At 53.5% G+C, this 18,641-nt stretch overlaps 1 protein-coding gene across 4 annotated transcripts in view; it reads right to left on the bottom strand.

The window, feature by feature from the left end:
- Positions 1 to 8,411, bottom strand: part of CERS4 (ceramide synthase 4) — a 61,040-nt gene extending 52,629 nt beyond the window's left edge. For 2 of the 4 annotated variants that reach the window (XM_058425109.1, XM_032169540.2), the window contains exon 1: positions 8,253 to 8,411. The gene's annotated coding sequence lies outside the window, so the exon portion shown is untranslated. Of the gene's footprint in view, positions 1 to 6,864; positions 7,023 to 7,796; positions 8,227 to 8,252 lie in introns of those variants that run through there. The other 2 variants (XM_032169539.2, XM_058425110.1) reach the window with 2 other exon arrangements.
- Between the last annotated feature and the right edge of the window lie 10,230 nt (positions 8,412 to 18,641).

Here is an 18,641-nt window from a genome sequence, read left to right as displayed (position 1 = left end):
CTTGCTCTTCGTCACATTTCTGGAAAATTCTAGGAGTGGGTGGGAAAGTCATAAATGTCCTGTCTCAGAGTCTGACCCTCTGGAGGCCTCAGACAAACTCAGATTGGCCCCCAGCTCCTTCCAGACTCCAGCAAGGTCCCCGGGAAGCTGACATGTGTTAAGTGCCAGGTCCCTCTGTCATCTGTACTTTGCAACTGGGGAAAGTGAGGCATGGAATCATACAAAGTCATAAAGTAGGGAGTAGAGTCTGGGACTTGGACCCAAGCCTGCCTGTCTCCAGAACCTGCCTGTTACCTGCCACCCAAGGTACCCTACCCCCAACGCCATCCACCCCCACAAGTCCAACCTCTCAGGCTGTAGCCATAAGGACCCGGGATGCCTGGCATCACTTCACATTTATTGGGTGCCCACTGCGTACCAACTACACACCGGGATCCCAGCAGAGAACAGAGTAGACAAAAATTTTCACTCCATGGAGCCGATATTCTGGACATGGTGGAGATGAGGGAGTGGCAAAGACTCTCTCTCTATATTTTTTTTAGAAATGGGGTCTTGCTATGTTGCCCAGGCTGGTCTTGAACTCCTGGGCTCAAGTGATCTGCCCAACTTGGCCTCTCAGTGCTGGGATTACAGGCATGAGCCACCTGATCTGGCCCTGCATTTTGATAATTTGTTTGTTTTGTTATTGTCAGGTGGAGAGAAAAATAAGGCAAGAAAAGGAATGAGGAGTCAGGCAGTGGGGGCTGCAGTTTTCTTTCTTTTTTTTTTTTTCCGAGACCAAGTCTTGCTCTGTCGCCCAGGCTAGAGTGCAGTGCCACCATCTCGGCTCACTGCAACCTCCATCTCCCAGGTTCAAGTGATTCTCCTGCCTCAGCCTCCCAAGCAGCTGGGATTATAGGCGCCTGCCACCACGCCCGGCTAATCTTTGCATTTTTAGTAGAGATGGGGTTTCACCATGTTGGCCAGGCTGGTCTCAATCTCCTGACCTCAGGTGATCTGCCCACCTCAGGCTCCCAAAATGCTGGGATTACAGGTGTGAGCCATGGTGCCCCGCAGGGCTACAATTTTAAAGAGGGAGGTCAGGAAGCCCTCCCTGAGAAGGTGGGGAGGTGAGGGAGGAAGCCCTGGTGATAGAACATTCTAGAAAGGGGGAAGAGCCAGTGCAAAGGCCCTGAGGCAGGGCCAGGCTTCCTGGACTCGAGGCACAGAGAGGTGGCTTGTGTGGGTGGAACAGAGGAGTGTGTGGGAAGAGGTAAAGGCAGGGAGGTGACAGCCTTTCTTTCTTTCATTGATTGATTGATTGATTGATTGATTCATTCATTCATTCGAGATGGAGTTTCACTCTTGTTGCCCAGGCTGGGGTGCAGTGGCATGATCCCAGCTCACTGCAACCTCTACCTCCCAGGTTCAAGCAATTCTCTTGCCTCAGCCTCCCGAGTAGCTGGGATTACAGGCTCATGCCACCATGCCTAGTTAATTTTTGTATTTTTAGTAGAGACAGGGTTTCACCATGTTAGCCAGGCTGGTCTCGAACTCCTGACCTCAGGTGATCTGCCCGCCTCAGCCTCCCAGAGTGCTGGGAATACAGGTGTGAGCCACTGTGCCTGTCCTCCATTTATTTTTAAAGACAGGGTCTCACTGTGCCTTCCAGGCTGGAGTGTACTGGCGTGATCCTGTCACAGCAGCCTCAAACTCCTGTAGCCTTCTGCTTACGCCTGCCCTCACCAACATCCCAGATGGAGAAACAAAACCCAGAGGACCACCTCCCTCCCGTCCTGTCACTGTCTGGGTGACATCACCCTAAAAAGCCCAGCCCCTATTCCCCTGCCCCTGCTGTGGCTCATCACACCTGCCAGATCACAAAGGAGTGCCAGGGACAAGGGACTCCCCCTCCCAGTTTGGACACGGACGGAGGGGACAGTCCGGGTCACAGTGCCGTGGCTCAACAGAACCTTGGATCTAGCCTCCAGCATCCAAGTGTCCAAATTCCCTCCCTGTGAAGCCCAGGTTCGTGGTGGGGGTGGGGAGGGTACCCAGGCTCTTGTGGGGTACAGGGAGAGGGGACCGAGTTCTCTCTCTTTTGCCTGGGAAGGGAGTGACTGCAGGCTAGAGGCTGGCCCATCCCCCAGACACACCCGCTGCTTGTTTTTTTTTTTTTTTTTTTCGAGACAGAGTCTTGCTATGTTGCACAGGCTGGAGTGCAGTGGTGTGATCTCTGCTCACTGCAACCTCCGCCCCCCTGGTTCAAGCAGTTCTCCTGCCTCAGCCTCCTGAGTAGCTGGGACTACAGGCACACACCGCTGCACCTGGCTAATTTTTGTATTTTCAGTAGAGACAGGGTTTCGCCATGTTGGCCACGCTGGTCTCAAACTCTTGACCTCAGGTGATCCACCCATGTCAGCCTCCCAAAGTGCTGGGATCACAGGTGTGAGCCACCGCACCTGGCCCTGCTGCTTGGCTTTTGCTGTTTGTCCTCTAGTCCCCTGATCGAGGCTACCATCCCTGCATCCCTAGGGCTCCCATCACCTATCTGAGAACGTCCTGGCTCCTCCATCCAGCTCTGGCTGCTTGCCCACTGGCTGCTGCCCTCGCTTCCTCCTCCTCCTCCTCCCCCTCCTATTCCTCCTCCTCCTCCCCCTCCTCTTCCTCCTCCTCCTCCCCCTCCTCTTCCTCCTCCTCTTCCTCCTTCTCCCTCTCCTCCTCCTCCCCCACCTCCTCCCCACTGCCCTTCATCTCCTCTGCTTCCATACGCTCATCAGTACCCTTCCCTGGCTACTTCCCTCTCTCAGTTCAGCTGAGCCCCATTGTGTGGAGGGGAGGAGGAGAAGCCTTGGCCACTGAGTAGTCCTCCTCTCCTTCCTCCTGCCAGCTTCCTCAGGCTTCAAGGTTCGAGCACCCCAGCGCAGGTGACCACTGCACATACAGGACAACAAAGTAACCGTGCAAAAGCAGTAGGGTCCCATAACCTTTCACTCCTCAAGTCCCCTTGAGCAAGGACTCTCCAGGGTCTGCTGTGGTTGGACTGGGGGTCCCCAAGGATCTCCGGTCTCTTCATCTGCTCCTCTCTCTACTCTACGACTCCTTGCTTAGTTTGCTCCAGCCACCCCAGCCTCATTGCATTCCTCCAACACACCATGCCTGTTCCAGCCTCAGGGCCTTTGCACCTGCTGGGCCTTCTGCCCGGAGCACTTTTCCTCCAGATGTCTAGCTGCTCCTTCAAGCCTCATCCTTGTCCCCATCACCTTCTCCCTGCAGGGACATCGGCTCCGTAAGGCTTCCTGTGGCTCACTGTCTGTCCCCAGTGCCTCCCACTGCAGACACTTCCTAAGTCTGTGCTGAATGAACAAATGACAGACAGACAGACAGACAAGGGTGGGAGGAAAGTGGGGCCAGGCACAGGGCAGAAGGGTTCCCCAGGGCATGGCTAGTAGGAAATGATCACTCTTCAGACACAGTGCTGTGGGGCCCTGGATTAAAATCTGTCTCTAGGAGTCCAGGAGGGGGTAGGGAAGGAAAGCTGAGCTGAGCTCCAGGCGGTTCAGTGTGTGTATGTGTGTGTGACAGCATCCTATTAACAAAGATATAGAGTCCAGACTCAGGGAGGGTAAGGTCTCTTCTATGCTACTCTGTTTTTTGTTTGTTGTTTGTGTTTGAAACAGTGTCTTGCTCTGTCACCCAGGCTGGAGTGCAGTAGTGCGATCTCGGCTCACTGCAACCTCTGCCTCCTGGGTTCAAGCAATTCTCCTGTCTCAACCTCCCAAGTAGCTGGGATTACTGGAGCATGTCACCACACAGGGTTAATTTTTATATTTTTAGTAGAGACGGGGTTTCACTATGTTGGCCAGGCTGGTCTTGAACTCCTGACCTCAGGTGATCTGCCCGCCTCGGCCTCTCAAAGTGCTGGGATTACAGGCGTAAGCCACTGCGCTGGGCCTCTCTATGTTACAATGGTCAGAGCCATGATGGGTCTGAGGGGCCTATTCAAGGATGGCAAAGAAAAACCTGTGCTTGACCAGGTGCGGTGACTCATGCCTATAATCCTAGTGCTTTGGGAGGTTGAGGCTGGAGGCTTGCTTGAGGCCAGGAGTTCAAGACCAGCCCAAGCAACATAGTAAGACCCCTGTCCATCTGTATAAAATTTTTTTTTAACGATTAGCTAGGCATGGTGGTGCATGCCTGTGGTCCCAGCTCTCAGGAGGTCCAGGCTTCAGAGAGTTATGATCATGCCACTGCACTCCAGCCTGAGCGACAGAGCAAGACTCTGCCTTTGAAAGAAAGAAAGAGGCCGAGTGCAGTGGCTCATGCCTATAATCCCAGCACTTTGGGAGGCTGAGGTGTTTGAGATCAATAGTTTGAGACCAGCCTGGGCAACTGGCGAAACTCTACAAAATCACTACAAAAAATGCAAAAATTGCCGGGCGCGGTGGCTCACGCTTGTAATCCCAGCACTTTGGGAGGCCGAGGCGGGCGGATCACGAGGTCAGGAGATCGAGACCACGGTGAAACCCCGTCTCTACTAAAAATACAAAAAAATTAGCCGGGCGTGGTGGCGGGTGCCTGTAGTCCCAGCTACTCGGAGAGGCTGAGGCAGGAGAATGGCGTGAACCCGGGAGGCGGAGCTTGCAGTGAGCCAAGATTGCGTGTTGTATCCCGGGCTGATTTTAAATTGGAGGTGGAGGAAGTAGGCCAAATCGACCACTGCCCCCACCTGGCCAATATAGCCAGAACAAAAACAAGAAAGAAAAGAGCTTGTACTGAAAGGCGTGGGGAAGAGAATAGGGTTGGTAAAGAGGAGCCACAAAAGAGAGTGAGACAGGCTGGGCGCGGTGGCTCACGCCTGTAATCCCAGCACTCTGGGAGGCTAAGGCAGGTGGATCACCTGAGGTCAGGAGTTCGAGACCAGCCTGGCCAATATGGTGAAACCTCCATCTCTACTAATAATACAAAAATTAGCCAGGTGTGGTGGCAGGCACCTGTAATCCCAGCTACTCAGGAGGCTGACACAGGAGAATTGCTTGAACCTGGGAGGTGGAGGTTGCAGTAGGCCGAGATTGCACCATTGCACTCCAGCCTGGGCGACAAGAACGAAACTCCATTCCAAAAAAACAGTACGATGCCTGCTACTGAATTATCAAACAGGGGTTTCAAGACCCTTTCCTCCTATGAAAGCACCAGCTCCCTTGGCTCCCAGCTTGCCACATACTCCTGGTTTTCCTTCTGCCCTCTTTCTGCTGTCTCCCAAGCTCCCAGCTTGCTTCGAAGCCCATCCTGCGCCATACCACCTGGGTGTCTAGTGGCATTGCAATTTCCAGATGCTGAGAACAGATTGCTGACTTGCACCTAAAGCTGCTCGCCCATGAGCAGCTGCTCCCTCCCCCAGCCTCTCCATACCTCTCCAAGATCCACCCAAGTCTCACCTGTCCACACCTTCACCTGGTCCAGCCCCATCATTACTCCCCTGGCCTGGCGCAGTCCTTTCCATTCTGGTCTCCAGGCTCCTGCCTTCGACCCCTGCAGTCTGTTCCCTGAGCTCTAAATAATGCCAAATGTTTGTTCAAGGCTGGCAGGCTGGCTCTGCCCTTCCTCCTCTCCCCTCTTCTGGATCTTACAACCCTGGCTTTGTGGTTCTTTCATCCAAGCACCCTGGCAGTTTCTCTCCTCTGCAATTTGCCCACTGGTTTCTTGGCCTGGTTAACTCCTCCTCACCCTTAGCGACCCAGCCAACTGTCACCTCCTCCAGGAGGCCTTCCCTGACTCCTCCTTAGACTGAGTCAGGTGACTCCTCTGGACTCCCCCTGACCCCAGGCATGACTGTGATTGTTTTTTTTTTTTTTTGGGGAGATAGTCTCACTTTGTCACCCAGGCTGGAGTGCAGTGGCGTGATCTCGGCTCACTGCAAATTCTGCCTCCCAGGTTCAAGAGATTCTCCTGCCTCAGCCTCCCATGTAGCTGAGATTATAGGTACATGCCACCACGCCTGGCTAATTTCTGTATTTCTAGTAGGGACAGGGTTTCACCATGTTGGCCAGGCTGCTCTCGAACTCCCGACCTTAGGTGATCTGCCTGACTCAGCTTCCCAAAGTGCTGGGATTACAGATGTGAGCCACCACGCCCGGCCCCTCTGTGATATTTTAATAGCCTCCAGCTCTGTGATATTCTCGTGATATTTTAATAGCCTGTTTAGCAAGTATTCACCACTAGCCAGGCACTGTGTTCAGCTCTTTACCTATAGGTCATGACTGCTATTATCCCATTTTACAGGTGAAGAAACTGAAGCAGGAGGTGGTGAAGTCAGTAGCCCGGAGGCCCTCAACTCAAAGTGGCAGGACAGGGCCGGGGCGAGTCAGGCTCAAGCCCAGCCAGTCTGAAAGGGAGAAGCTTGTGGTGCTCAGAGAAGGGGGCAGGGCAGCGAGCTCCTAAGGCACCTGCCTTTCTGTGCCATCCCATGGGTGGGAGGAGGGGACCTGGGCCCACTTCTGCTGCCAACTACAGGCATCCCAGTGGCTCCTGAGCCAAGACATTCTGTGCCAGGCACTGGGCCAACCACTCTATTCAACCTGCAGACAGCCCTGGGTCAGGAGGTGGACACTGTTGTGAATTTCTCAGAGGAGAAAATGGAAGCCCACACATTCCCCCGAACTGCCACCGGGCGTTAGAGCCCTCCATGGTTCCTTAAGGGTGTGGCTGCCACCGAGATCTGCCTAGCCTCGGCTTTCATTGATCCATGGACACTCCCAGGCTCAGATACTACTGACCCATTTTACAGATGGGTAAACTGAAGCTCAGAAACCTTTCCCTGGGGGCCCGACGGCCAGTTCAATGACCAAGGCCGCCCCCACCCCCCACACCCCAGGCTCAAAGTACCTCTGCTGGCAGTGGGTGAGCTGGAAAAACAGGTAAGGAAAGTCCTCAATGCCTCTTCCTCCACGCCTGGCTGGGCCTGCTGGGGCCCAGGTGCACTGAATGAGGCTTCTAATCAGCCCCCCCAGCTCCACTTCTGTGTTTATTCACAGCAGCTGCTCCTGGAAGGCAGCTCCATTTGAGGCTGGGGAGGCCTAGGGCTTCAAAGACAATTCCACAGTCCAGGAACCCTATCCCCATATAACAGACCCAGGTCGCCCCAGTGGGGTCACCCTGGCCTCTGCGCTCAGATGCCCGAGACCTTGCCTGAGCTCAGACTGGAGTCGATGGGCGCATTCCCCCATCTCATAGGTTTTGCAAACCACAACAGCCTCTCCTGCTGCCGGCCTCCCTGTGTCCTCCAAAGCGGCTTCTCCTCAAGTCTCCCATCCCAGCAATGAAAACCTATATACTCCTAACTACCCAGGAGAAACATCGGTCCCTCACGCCCCACTTGCAAACAGGCAGAATTAGACGATGCTCCTCTGCCAAAGCGAATTTTCAGTTCACTCACTTCCTATCACACCTTCCAGCCACGTCAAGCCAGCAGCCCCCTTCCAAGTATCCCCATCTCTCCTACCCACAGCGGCTACGGGATGTTCTTAAGACACAATCCGATCACGCCATGCACCTGCTGTTCCAAGCCTCCCTGGTCCCCACCGCCCTGAGAACGGGTTCCACACTCTCCTCGCCGCTTCCCAGGCCCCGGCCAACCTCTCTCCACCTCAGACCCTCCCTCTCCGCGTTTCAGCCACGCTGGCCTCTTTTCTGCTCCGCACACACTCCCGGCTGGGCCCTGCCACACAATCTTGCTGTTTCCTGGGCCTAAAAAGCCCTCGCTGGCTGGTCCAACCAGGCCAAATGACATTATCCCCCCCTGGGCACCTCCACCTCACCCCGGCCGCCTGATGGGTTAGCTCGGGCTTGGAACGACGTGTTTAAGCGGTTCTCAGAAGCCGTCTACGCGGCCGGGCTGCGGGCTCCGAGACCAGGGCCCCAGCTGCGTCCCCAGCCCTGGCACGTCGGGGGCACGGGGCGCTCCGCCGGCTCACACATCCGGATTCCCCCGTGTCACGAGGCCAGGATCGCCCCTACTCGCTCCCGCCCGTTTCGCAGCCGCGTCCTCGGGCACCCGCTGAGCCCCCGCCCTCGTGGGGGAGCGCGGATAGCTCGGGGAGACGGCTCAGATGGGGAGCCCCGAGGGGAACAGTCCCTGGCGGGGTGTTGGGAGCTGAAGCCCAGCCGCGAGTGGGGGCCAGGCCATGGCCGCGCCATGGCCGCGGAGGCGGGGCCGGGGCCCGCAGTGAGGGTGGCGTTCGGGGTGGTGTTCGCGGCGCGGGGCGCTCGCTTACCTGGGGGCGCAGGCGGCCGGGCGCACCGAGGGCCGGCGGCGGGGCTGGGGACTGCGCGCCTAACGGGGTATCCGGAGCAGCTGCAGACACGCGGCGCCCGCTCCAGGCAGCCGGACTCTGCTCCTGGCCGGGCCTCGGCCCCCAGCAGGGGAAAAAAGGCTTGAGGGGGGGAGCCCGGGGCGGGGCCGTGGGGGCGGGGCCTGGGCGGGGCACGCGCCCCGGAACGGTGGGGCCTGGCGCTGGGCTGGGGCCCTGGAGAGGCGGGGCCTGGCGCGGGGCGGGGGACTTGGAGGGCCCGGGCCTGGAGCGGGCGCCGGGTGCTCTAGGCGCTTGCCCCCCTCGGCGCAACTAGGCCTCTCCCTGGTCCCCGCACCCGCACCCCATCCCCGCCCCCGTTCCCGCCCCCCATTCTCGCTCCCGCCCCCGTTCCCGCTCCGCCCATCTCTGCCCCGCGGCGCGCCTGGCCCGGGTCCAGCCTAGCGTTTCTAGCCTGCGCCGTATCTCTCCCCTTTGAACCCAGCATTGTCCGCTGCGCGCTCCGTCCGGCCCCGGCTTCACCCCTGTTCTCTGTCTGTCTCCCTGGCCCCCTCCTGGGTCCCCTCTTCTGCCCGAGATGCTCTGGCTCCGCTCATCTGTCCACACCCCCACATTCCCGGGGCGCCCTGGGCCTCTGGGGCGTACATTTGGGTGGTGCACAGGGGAGGCCCAGACTTTTCCAGGCCTCAGCGGCCACCCTGGGTACCCCGAGTCTAGGGCCCTGTTGGAGGGCCAGTCCAGGGGTTCACCCGAGGCGCACGCGGGGGCCAACCGAGGCGGTGAGGGCACCTGGCAAAGGCTGCGATTTGGTGGGGTGCAGGGGTCAGGCGACAGAGCTGGGAAGATAAGATGGGAGATAGGCCGGGTGGGTTGTGGCGCAGCCCTGGTTTTGGCTGAGGGCAGCAGCAGTGGGGGCTGGGTGCCCCGCTTGCCTGGTAGAACCGAAAATGACCCGGTCTCAGCAGCGCGCAGGGGCCGGGAGCCTGGGCGATCCCTGAACAGAGGACAGCCCCAGGGGGTTTCATAGTCGCTGGCCCACCGCATGTACCCTGGACAAGTGGCTTCACCTTTGGACAATAAGCCTCTGTAAAATGGGGATAATAAACCTTTCTCTGACTCAGCTCAGCAGACCCAACACCCATGGGGTGAAGTTGGGGCCTCCCTGCCATAGGGCCCTAGGCAAGCTGAGATTTGATTTCCTCACACAGACAGGGGCGCGGGGCGGTCAGGGAGGCAAGAGACCTCTGTTGCAAGTGTGGAAGAACCTGTCCCTCCAAGTTCAGACTCCTGGCGTTTGCACTTGGCCTTCCCTCTGCTACACTGTTTCTCTTTTTCTTTTCTTTCTTTCTTTCATCTTTTTTTTTTTGAGACAGAGTCTTGCATTGTGGCCTCGGCTGGAGTGCAATGGCGCGATCTCGGCTCACTGCAACCTCTGCATCCCGGGTTCATTCTATTCTCCTGCCTCAGCCTCCCAAGTAGCTGGGATTACAGGCGCCCACCACACCCGGCTAATTTTTTATATATATATATTTTTTTGGAGAGACGAGGGTTTCACTATGTTGGCCAGACTGGTCTCAAACTCCTGACCTCGTGATCTGCCAGCCTTGGCTTCCCAAAGTGCTGGGATTACAGGCGTGAGCCAGCATGCCCGGCCTTCTCTTTTCTTTAAAAAAAAAAAAAATCTGTTAGAGGCTGGGTGCGGTGGCTCATGCCTGTAATCCCAGCACTTTGGGAGGCTGAGGCGCGTGGATCACCTGAGGTCAGGAGTTCGAGACCAGCCTGGCCAACGTGGTGAAATCCCATCTCTACTAAAAACACAAAAATTAGCCTGGAGTAGAACTGCATGAACCCTGGAGGCAGAGGTTGCAGTGAGCGGAGATCGTGCCACTGCACTCCAGCCTGGGCAACAGAGTGAGACTCTGTCTCAAAAAAAATTTCATTAAAGATGGGAGTCTTACTCTGTTGCCCAGGCTGGAATGGAATGTCATGATCCTAGCTCATTGAAGCCTGGGACTCCAGGGCTCAAGCAGTCCTCTCACCTCAGCCTCCAGAGTAGCTAGGACTATAGATGCCTGCTACCATGCCTGGCTAATTTTTTTTTGTTTTAAATAAAAAAATCTTTGGTAGGCAGGGTGTGGTGGCTCATGCCTGTAATCCCAGCAATTTGGGAGGCCGAGGCAGGTGGATCACCTGAGGTCAGGAGTTCGAGACCAGCCTGGTCAACATGGCGAAACCCCATCTCTACTAAAAATACCAAAGTTAGCTGGGCATGGTGTTGTGCACCTGTAGTCCCAGCTACTCGAGATCTGAGGCAGGAGAATCGCTTGAACCCGGGAGGCGGAGGTTGCAGTGAGTCAAAATCGTGCCGCTGCACTCCAGCCTGGGTGACAGAGCAAGACTCTGTCTCAATTAAAAAATAATAATAAATAAAAATAAAAACCAACTTTGGTAGAAGTGGGGTCTTGCTCTGTTGCCCAGGCTGGTCTGGAACGCTTAGGCTCAAGTGATCCTTCAGCCTCTGCTTTCCAAGGTGCTGGGATTACAGGCAAGAGCCACTGTGCCCCAGCCTCTTTACCTTTTCAAAAGCATACATCCTTCTCCCTGAGCCCTCAGTCCCCTCCTCCTTCCTCCATTGCCTGCTCTACCCCACCCCCACCATATTCACCTGTTTATTTTCTCCTGTCTTTCCCTCCAAGAGCTTGTTTGCACACCTGGAAGAGAAAGATAATAAAGCAACTTTTCTCAGTTGTTGTGACTAGGGAGTTATTGAATATCACACGTCGCACACTCCAGGGTGCTCAGAGCATGGCATTTGTTTGTATTAATAATATATGACCGGGCTTGGTGGCTCACACCTGTAATCCCAGCACTTTGGAAGCCTGAGGTGAGTAGATTGCTTGAGCTCAGGAGTTTGAGACAAGGCTCGGTAACATGGCAAGAGCCCCATTGCTACCAAAAATACAAAAATTAGCCAAGTGTGGCAGTGCGCTCCTGTAGTCCCAGCTACTCGGGAGGCTGAAGTGGGAAGCTGAAGTGGGAGGATCACTTAAGCCCAGAAGTCAAGGCTGCAGTGAGCTATGATCATGCCACTGAACTCCAGCCTGGGCAACAGAGCGAGATCCTGTCTCAATTAAAAAAAAAAAAAGAGACACCAGCCTGGGCAACATAGTGAGACCCCAGTATCTACAGACAATAATGATAATATAATACAGTTCACATGGTGGAATGGTGGAGTCCAAGCCCCAGGGGAGAAGCCCCAGGACTCCGGAGAAGTGGAGTAGAGGACCTGGGCGGGCCAGGGCTGGGGAGAGATTTCAGGTGGAAGTTACCACATGGGGCAAAGGTTGGGAAGCTGGAGGAAGACACCTAGGGTCAGCCAGGCAGGAAGGGACCCAGGCTGCACCTTCTGCAGTTGGGCAGCTTCTCGCCTGTCCTCACCTTCCACCCTGATCCCTGAGCATGGAGCTCAGGCCGGACCCCAAGCTTGAGAGTGAGTGGGTGTTCAAGGCAGGCTTCCTGGAAGAGGTGACATCTGAGCCCTGAGAAATGAGCGGGTGGGGGAACTATACTGAGAGGAAGTTTCCTGGGAGGACAGCATGGCTGGCCCAGCCACAATAAGCCCTCCTGGGTTCTCTCCAGGGAGAGGCACCTATGGACTTGTTGATTTATTTTGAGATGGAGTCTCACTCTGTCATCCAGGCTGGAGTGCAGTGGTGCGATCTCAGCTCACTGCAACCACTGCCTCCCAGGTTCAAGTCATTCTCCTGTGTTGGCCTCCCGAGTAGCTGGGATTACAGGAGTGCACCACCGCGCCCGGCTAATTTTTGTATTTTTTGTAGAGACGGGGTTTCACCATGTTGGACAGGCTGGTCTTGAACTCATGACCTCAAGTGATTTCTCAAGGGATTATGGGCATGAGCCAATGAGCCTGGCCAACAATTGGACTTAAAATTAGGAAAGAACAGAGTGGGAGGCTGGGGAAGGTGTCACTCCACCATGGGCAGCTGGATGGGAGGACCTGGGGCCTGGCTCAGGGTTGATGGACAGGAGGAGAGGGAGGGATTCCAGGGAGATTTAGAGGTAAAATTACCAGAACTCAGGGGATGAGGGGAAGCTAGAGCCTGGCTGGTGGCAGTGAAGGCCACCTCCTCTGCTCGCCTTTCTCCAAGGGTCCCCCCTGCTCCATGCCTAAATATCCTTATCTGCCCAGAATAGGTACTTGGCACCTGATCTCCCCCACCTGCCCCCTGGCCCCTGCCCAGCTTCCCAGGGCACTTGGCAACCCAGCATGGGTCCAGCAAGCAGGCTAACCGGTTCTCATTGATGATGGCTTCTGCCAAGCCAGGCCCTGCGCCCACCTGAGGTTCCTAGTGGTTGAGCCGAATCACAGCCCTAGAACCCTGGGTGAGGAAAGGGCAGTGGCAAACCTTGTCCTGGAGCAGTGACAACCTGGTCAGTGCCAAGGCCTGTGCAAAGTGATGTAAAAAGATGGACACGACCAGCCCTCTCTGTGAAGCAGGCGCACTTAAGCTTCCCATTTTAGGCCAGCTGTGATGGCTCGAGCCTTGTAATCCCAACACTTTGGGAGGCCGAGGTGGGAAGATCGCTTGAGCCCAGGAGGTTTTTTTTTTTCTTTTTTGAGATGGAGTCTCACTTGGTTACCCAGGCTGGAGTGCAACCTCTGCCTCCTGGGTTCAAGCGATTCTCCTGCCTCAGGAGCAGCTGGGATCACAGGGGTGCACCACCATGCCTGGCTAATTTTTGTATTTTTAGTAGAAATGGGGTTTCACCATGTTGGCCAGGCTGGTCTCAAACTCCTGACCTCAAGTGATCTGCCCGCCTCAGCCTCCCAAAGTTCTGGGATTACAGTCATGAGCCACCACGCCCAGCCTAAAGAATTTTAAGAACTAGCTGGCATGTACCTGTAGTCCTAGCTACTTGGAAGGCTGAGGCAGGAGGATTACTTGAGTCCAGGAGGTTGAGGCTGCAGTGAGCCATGATTGCACCACTGCACTCCAGCCTGGGTAATAGAGCGAGACCCTGTCTCAAAGAAAAAAAAAAAAAGAAAAATCCCATTTTACAGATGAGCCCAGAGTGGTGCAGGAAGCTGCACAAAGCCACACAGCCACAAGGTGGATGAACTGGGAGGAGGAGCTTTTAACCTAGCTTTGCCTGACAATCTCTATTCAGCAGACAAGAAAAACCTTGGCCGGGCACAGTGGCTCATGCCTGTAATCCCTCAGGAGGCTGAGGCAGGAGAATCGCTTGAACCCAGGAGGCGGAGGTTGCAGTGAGATCGCACCACTGCGCTCCAGGCTGGGTGACAAAGCGAGACTCCGTCTCAGAAAAAAAAAAAAAAGACAAAACCACAAAAACAAACCCGGAGCCAGAGGCATTGTGACTAGCTATCCCACGTTCTGGGGACTGAGGAATTTCCTGGAACACGGACTGTCAGGCCTCTGAGCCCAAGCCTGCACGTGTATATCTAGATGGCCTGAAGCAACTGAAGAATCACAAAAGAAGTGAAAATGGCTGGTTCCTGCCTTAACTGATGACATTACCTTGTGAAATTCCTTCTCCTGGCTCAGAAGCTCCCCCACTGAGCACCTTGTGACCTCCGCCCCTGCCTGCCAGAGAACAAACCCCTTTGACTGTAGTTTTCCACTACCCACCCAAATCCTATAAAATGGCCTCACCCCTATCTTCCTTCGCTGACTCCTTTTTTGGACTCAGCCCGCCGGCACCCAGGTGATTAAAAAGCTTTATTGCTCACACAAAGCCTGTTTGGCGGTCTCTTCTCATGGATGCGCATGACATGGAATTTCTAGGGCTGTCAGGACAGTCCCAAGCAAACCATGACGCTTGGTCACCCTACCAGTGTAATGCCCAACCTGGTTTTTACCGACCCTGTTTTTAGACTCTCTCTTTCCTTTAATCACCTAGCCTTGTTTCCACCTGAATTGACTCTCCCTTAGCTAAGAGAGCCAGACAGACTCCATCTTGGCTCTTTCACTAGCAGCCCCTTCCTCAAAGACTTAACTTGTGCAAGCTGACTCCCAGCACATCCAAGAATGCAATTAATTGATAAGACACTGTGGCGAGCAATATCTGCAGTTCCCAGGAATTCGTCTGATTGATAACGCCCAAAGCCCCGCGTCTATCACCTTATAATAGTCTTAAAGCCCCTGCACCTGGAACTGTTTACTTTCCTATAATCATTTATCCTTTTAACTTTTTTGCCTACTTTACTTCTGTAAAATTGTTATAACTAGACCCCCCCTCCCCTTTCTAAACCAAAGTATGAAAGAAAATCTAGCTCCTTCTTCAAGGCCGAGAAAATTTTAAACGTTAGCTGTCTCTTGGCCGCCAGCTAAATAAACGGACTCTTAATTCGCCTCAGTGTGGCGTTTTCTCTAACTCGCTCAAGTACGACACCAAGAGGTGAGATGATTTGCCCAAGGTCACACAGCTACCACAAGCGCCCCCATGCCAGCACTCGCCTATTTAAGACACCATCCCCTCTCCTAGACTTGATGGGGAGGACTTTAGGGGAACCCTGGAAGCAGTTGGGTGTTTTCCCCCTTGTGTCAAAATATCCTTTTTAAAAACAATTTCAATAGGTTTTGGGGTACAGGTGGTTTTTGGCTACATGGCCAAATAACCACTAAAGAATTGATTAGTGGTGATTTCTGAGACTTTGGTGCACCTGTCACCTGAGCAGTATACACTGTACCCGATATGTGTTTTTTTTTTTGTTTTGTTTTGTTTTTTTTTGAGACAGGGTTTCACTCTTGTTGCCCAGGCTGGAGTATAGTGGTGCCATCTCTGCTCACTGCAACCTCCGCCTCCTGGGCTCAAGCGATTCTCCTGCCTCATCCTCCTGAGTAGCTGGGATTACAGGCAAGCGCCACCACACCCGGCTAATTTTTTTTTGTAGTTTTAGTAGAGATGGGGTTTCTCCATGTTGGTCAGGCTGGTGTTGAACTCCCAACCTCAGGTGATCTGCCTGCCTCGGGCTCCCAAAGTGTTGGGATTACAGGCATGAGCAACCACGCCTGGCTGATATGTGGTCTTTTATCCCTCACCTCCCTCCCCACCTTTCCCTCTGAATTCCCAAGTTTGTTTTTTCTTTCTTTCTTTCTTTCTCTCTTTCTCTCTTTCTTTCTTTCTTCTTTTCTTTCTTTCTTCCTTCTTTCTTCTTTCTTTCTCTTTCTTTTTCTTTCTTTCTCTCTCTCTCTTCCTTCCTTCCTTCCTTCCTTCCTTCCTTCCTTCCTTCCTTCTTTCCCTCTCTGTCTCCCTCTTTCTTGCTTGCTTTTTTTTTTTTGAGACGGAGTCTCACTCTGTCGCCAGGCTGGAGTGCAGTGGCATGATCTTGGCTCACTGCAAGCTCCGCCTCCCAGGTTCATGCCATTCTCCTGCCTCAGCCTCCCGAGTCACGCCCAGCTGTTTGTATTTTTAGTAGAGACGGAGTGTCACTGTGTTAGCCAGGATGGTCTCCATCTCCTGACCTTGTGATCCGCCTGCCTAGGACTCCCAAAGTGCTGGGATTACAGGCGTGAGCCACTGCGCCTGGCCTCTTTCTTTTTTGAGACAGGATCTCCCTCTGTCACCCAGCCTGGAGGGCAGTGGCACAATCATAGCTCACAGCAGCCTCCACAACTCCTGGGCTCAAGTGATCCTCCTGCCTCAGCCTCTAGAATAGCTGGGACTACAGGCATGCACCACTACACCTAGCTAATTTATGTATTTATTTATCTTCTGTAGAGATGGGGGTCTCCTTCCTGCCTTTCTCCTTCTTGGGATAGTGAGTGTTTTACTTTGTGTTGCCTGGTAACAGCTTTAGAGATATAATTTTCATACCATCCAATTTACCTATTTCAAGTTTTCAAGTCAAAGGTTTTTGATCCATTCACAGAGTTCAGCAGTTCTCACCATCTTGTTCTTTTTTTATTTGACAAATATTAATTGTATATACTTACCAGGTACAGTGTGATCTTTTGATATATGTATACTTTGGGAACCACTTTGCTCTTTTTTTGTTTTGTTTTGTTTTTCTTTTTCTTTTCTTTCAGAGATGGGGTTTCATTCTTTTGCCCAGGCTAGAGTGCAGTGGTGTGATCGTAGCTCGCTGCAGCCTTGACCTCCTGGGCTCAAGTGATCCTCCCACCTCAGCCTCCTGGGTAGCTGGGACTACAGGTGTGCACTACCATGGCCAGCTAATTTTTAAAATTTTTGTAGAGATAGGGTCTCACTGTGTTGCCCAGGCTGGTCTCAAACCTGTGGCCTCAAGCGAGCCTCCCACTTTGTCCTCCCAAAGTGCTGTGATTACAGGTGGGAGCCAGTGCACCTGTCCCCATATTGTTCTTTTTAGCAGCTACATAGGATGCCACGGTTGAGCCAGACTTTGCTTATCAGTTTCCTATTGATGGACTAGGCGTTTTTTGTTGTTTGTTGTTGTTGTTTTGTTTCATTTTTTGAGACAGAGTCTTGCTCTTGTCGCCCAGGCTGGAGTGCAGTGGCACAATCTCGGCTCACTGCAACCTCTGCCTCCCCAGTTCAAGCAATTCTCCCGCCTCAGCCTCCCCAGTAGGTGGGATCATAGGTGCCTGCCACCACGCCTGGCTAATTTTTGTGGTTTTAGTAGAGACGGGGTTTTGCCATGTTGGTCAGGCTGGTCTCGAACTCCTGACCTCAGATGATCTGTCCGCCTCAGCCTCCCAAAATGCTGGGATTACAGACCTGAACCACTGTGCCCGGTCTAGGCGGTTGTTTTTGATCCAAGCAACGATGAAATGAATAACCTGCTGTAGAGGTCATATGTCAACCCAGCATGAACAGATCTCATCAGTAAATTCTTAGAGGTGGAATTACTTGTCAAAGGGTGTGAGCAGGTGTATCGTGGAAACTATTGCCAAAGGTTTCTCCAAAAAGGACTCATCCTCCACATGTTATCAAACATTCTAATCTTTGCTAACTGAGAGGTTTAAAAGTATGTAGTTCTCATTTGCATTTTATTTTATTTTATTTATTTATTTCCTTTTTTGAGATGAAGTCTCTCTCGTCCCCCAGGCTGGGGTTCAATGGTGTGATCTCAGCTCACTGCAACCTCTACCTCCCAGGTTCAAGCGATTCTCCTGCCTCAGCCTCCCGAGTAGCTGGGACTACAGGCGCCTGCCACCATGCCCGGATAATTTTTGTATTTTTAGTAGAGACGGGGTTTCACCATGTTGGCCAGGATCGTCTTGAACTCCTGACCTCAGGTGATCTGCCCGCCTCAGCCTCCCAAACTGCTGGGATTACAGGCATGAGCCACCGCACCTGGCCTGCATTTTTATTATTTCGAGTGAGGTTGAACATCTTCTTTGCGTTTAAAAACTGGATCTCGGAGCCAGGCACGGTGGCTCATGCTTGTAATCCCAGCACTTTGGGAGGTCAAGGCCAGAAGATGGCTTGAGGTCAGGAGTTTGAGATGAGCCTGGGAAATAGGTTCTGTCTTTCTTTCTTTTTTTTTTTTTTTTTTGAGACGGAGTCTTGTACTCTCGTCCAGGCTGGAGAGCAGTGGCGCGATCTCGGCTCACTGCAAGCTCTGCCTCCCAGGTTCACGCCATTCTCTGCCTCAGCCTCCTGAGTAGCTGGGACTACAGGTGCCTGCCACCACACCCGGCTAATTTTTTGTATTTTTTTTTTTTTTTAGTAGAGACGAGGTTTCACTGTGTTAGCCAAGATGGTCTCGATCTCCTGACCTCGTGATCCACCCGCCTCGGCCTCCCAAAGTGCTGGGATTACAGGCGTGAGCCACCGCGCCCGGCCTGATTCTGTCTTTCTATATACATATTTGTAAGTGGATCTTGTCCAGGCGTGGTGGCTCATGCCTCTAGTCTCAGCTACTCAGGAGGCTCAGGGAGGAGGATCACTTGAGTCAGGAGTTTGCAGCTGCAGTGAGCTATGATTGCACCAGTGCCCTCTAAACTGGGCAACAGAGCAAGACCCTGTCTCTAAAATAAAACTTTTTTTTTTTTTTTTGAGATGGAGTCTTGCTCTGTCACCCAGGCTGGAGTGCAATGGTGTGATCTCGGTTTACTGCAACCTCAACCTGCCGGGTTCAAGCGATTCTCCTGCCTCAGCCTCCCAAGTAGCTCGGATTATGGGCGCCTGCCACCATGCTTGGCTAATTTTTTCTATTTTTAGTAGAGACAGGGCTTTACCATTTTGGCCAGGCTAGTCTCGAACTCCTGACCTCAGGTGATTCACCCGCCTCAGCCTCCCATGAGCCACCATGTCTGGCCTTTAAAATAAAACATTTTAAAACGTGGACCTCTAGTCTTTCCCTGGAAACGTTGTTTTTTGTTTTTT

Source organism: Hylobates moloch, unplaced genomic scaffold, assembly GCF_009828535.3.
Source record: "Hylobates moloch isolate HMO894 unplaced genomic scaffold, HMol_V3 SCAFFOLD_12, whole genome shotgun sequence".
Lineage (NCBI taxonomy): Eukaryota > Metazoa > Chordata > Mammalia > Primates > Hylobatidae > Hylobates > Hylobates moloch.
This window is presented reverse-complemented; position numbering and strand designations above follow the sequence as displayed.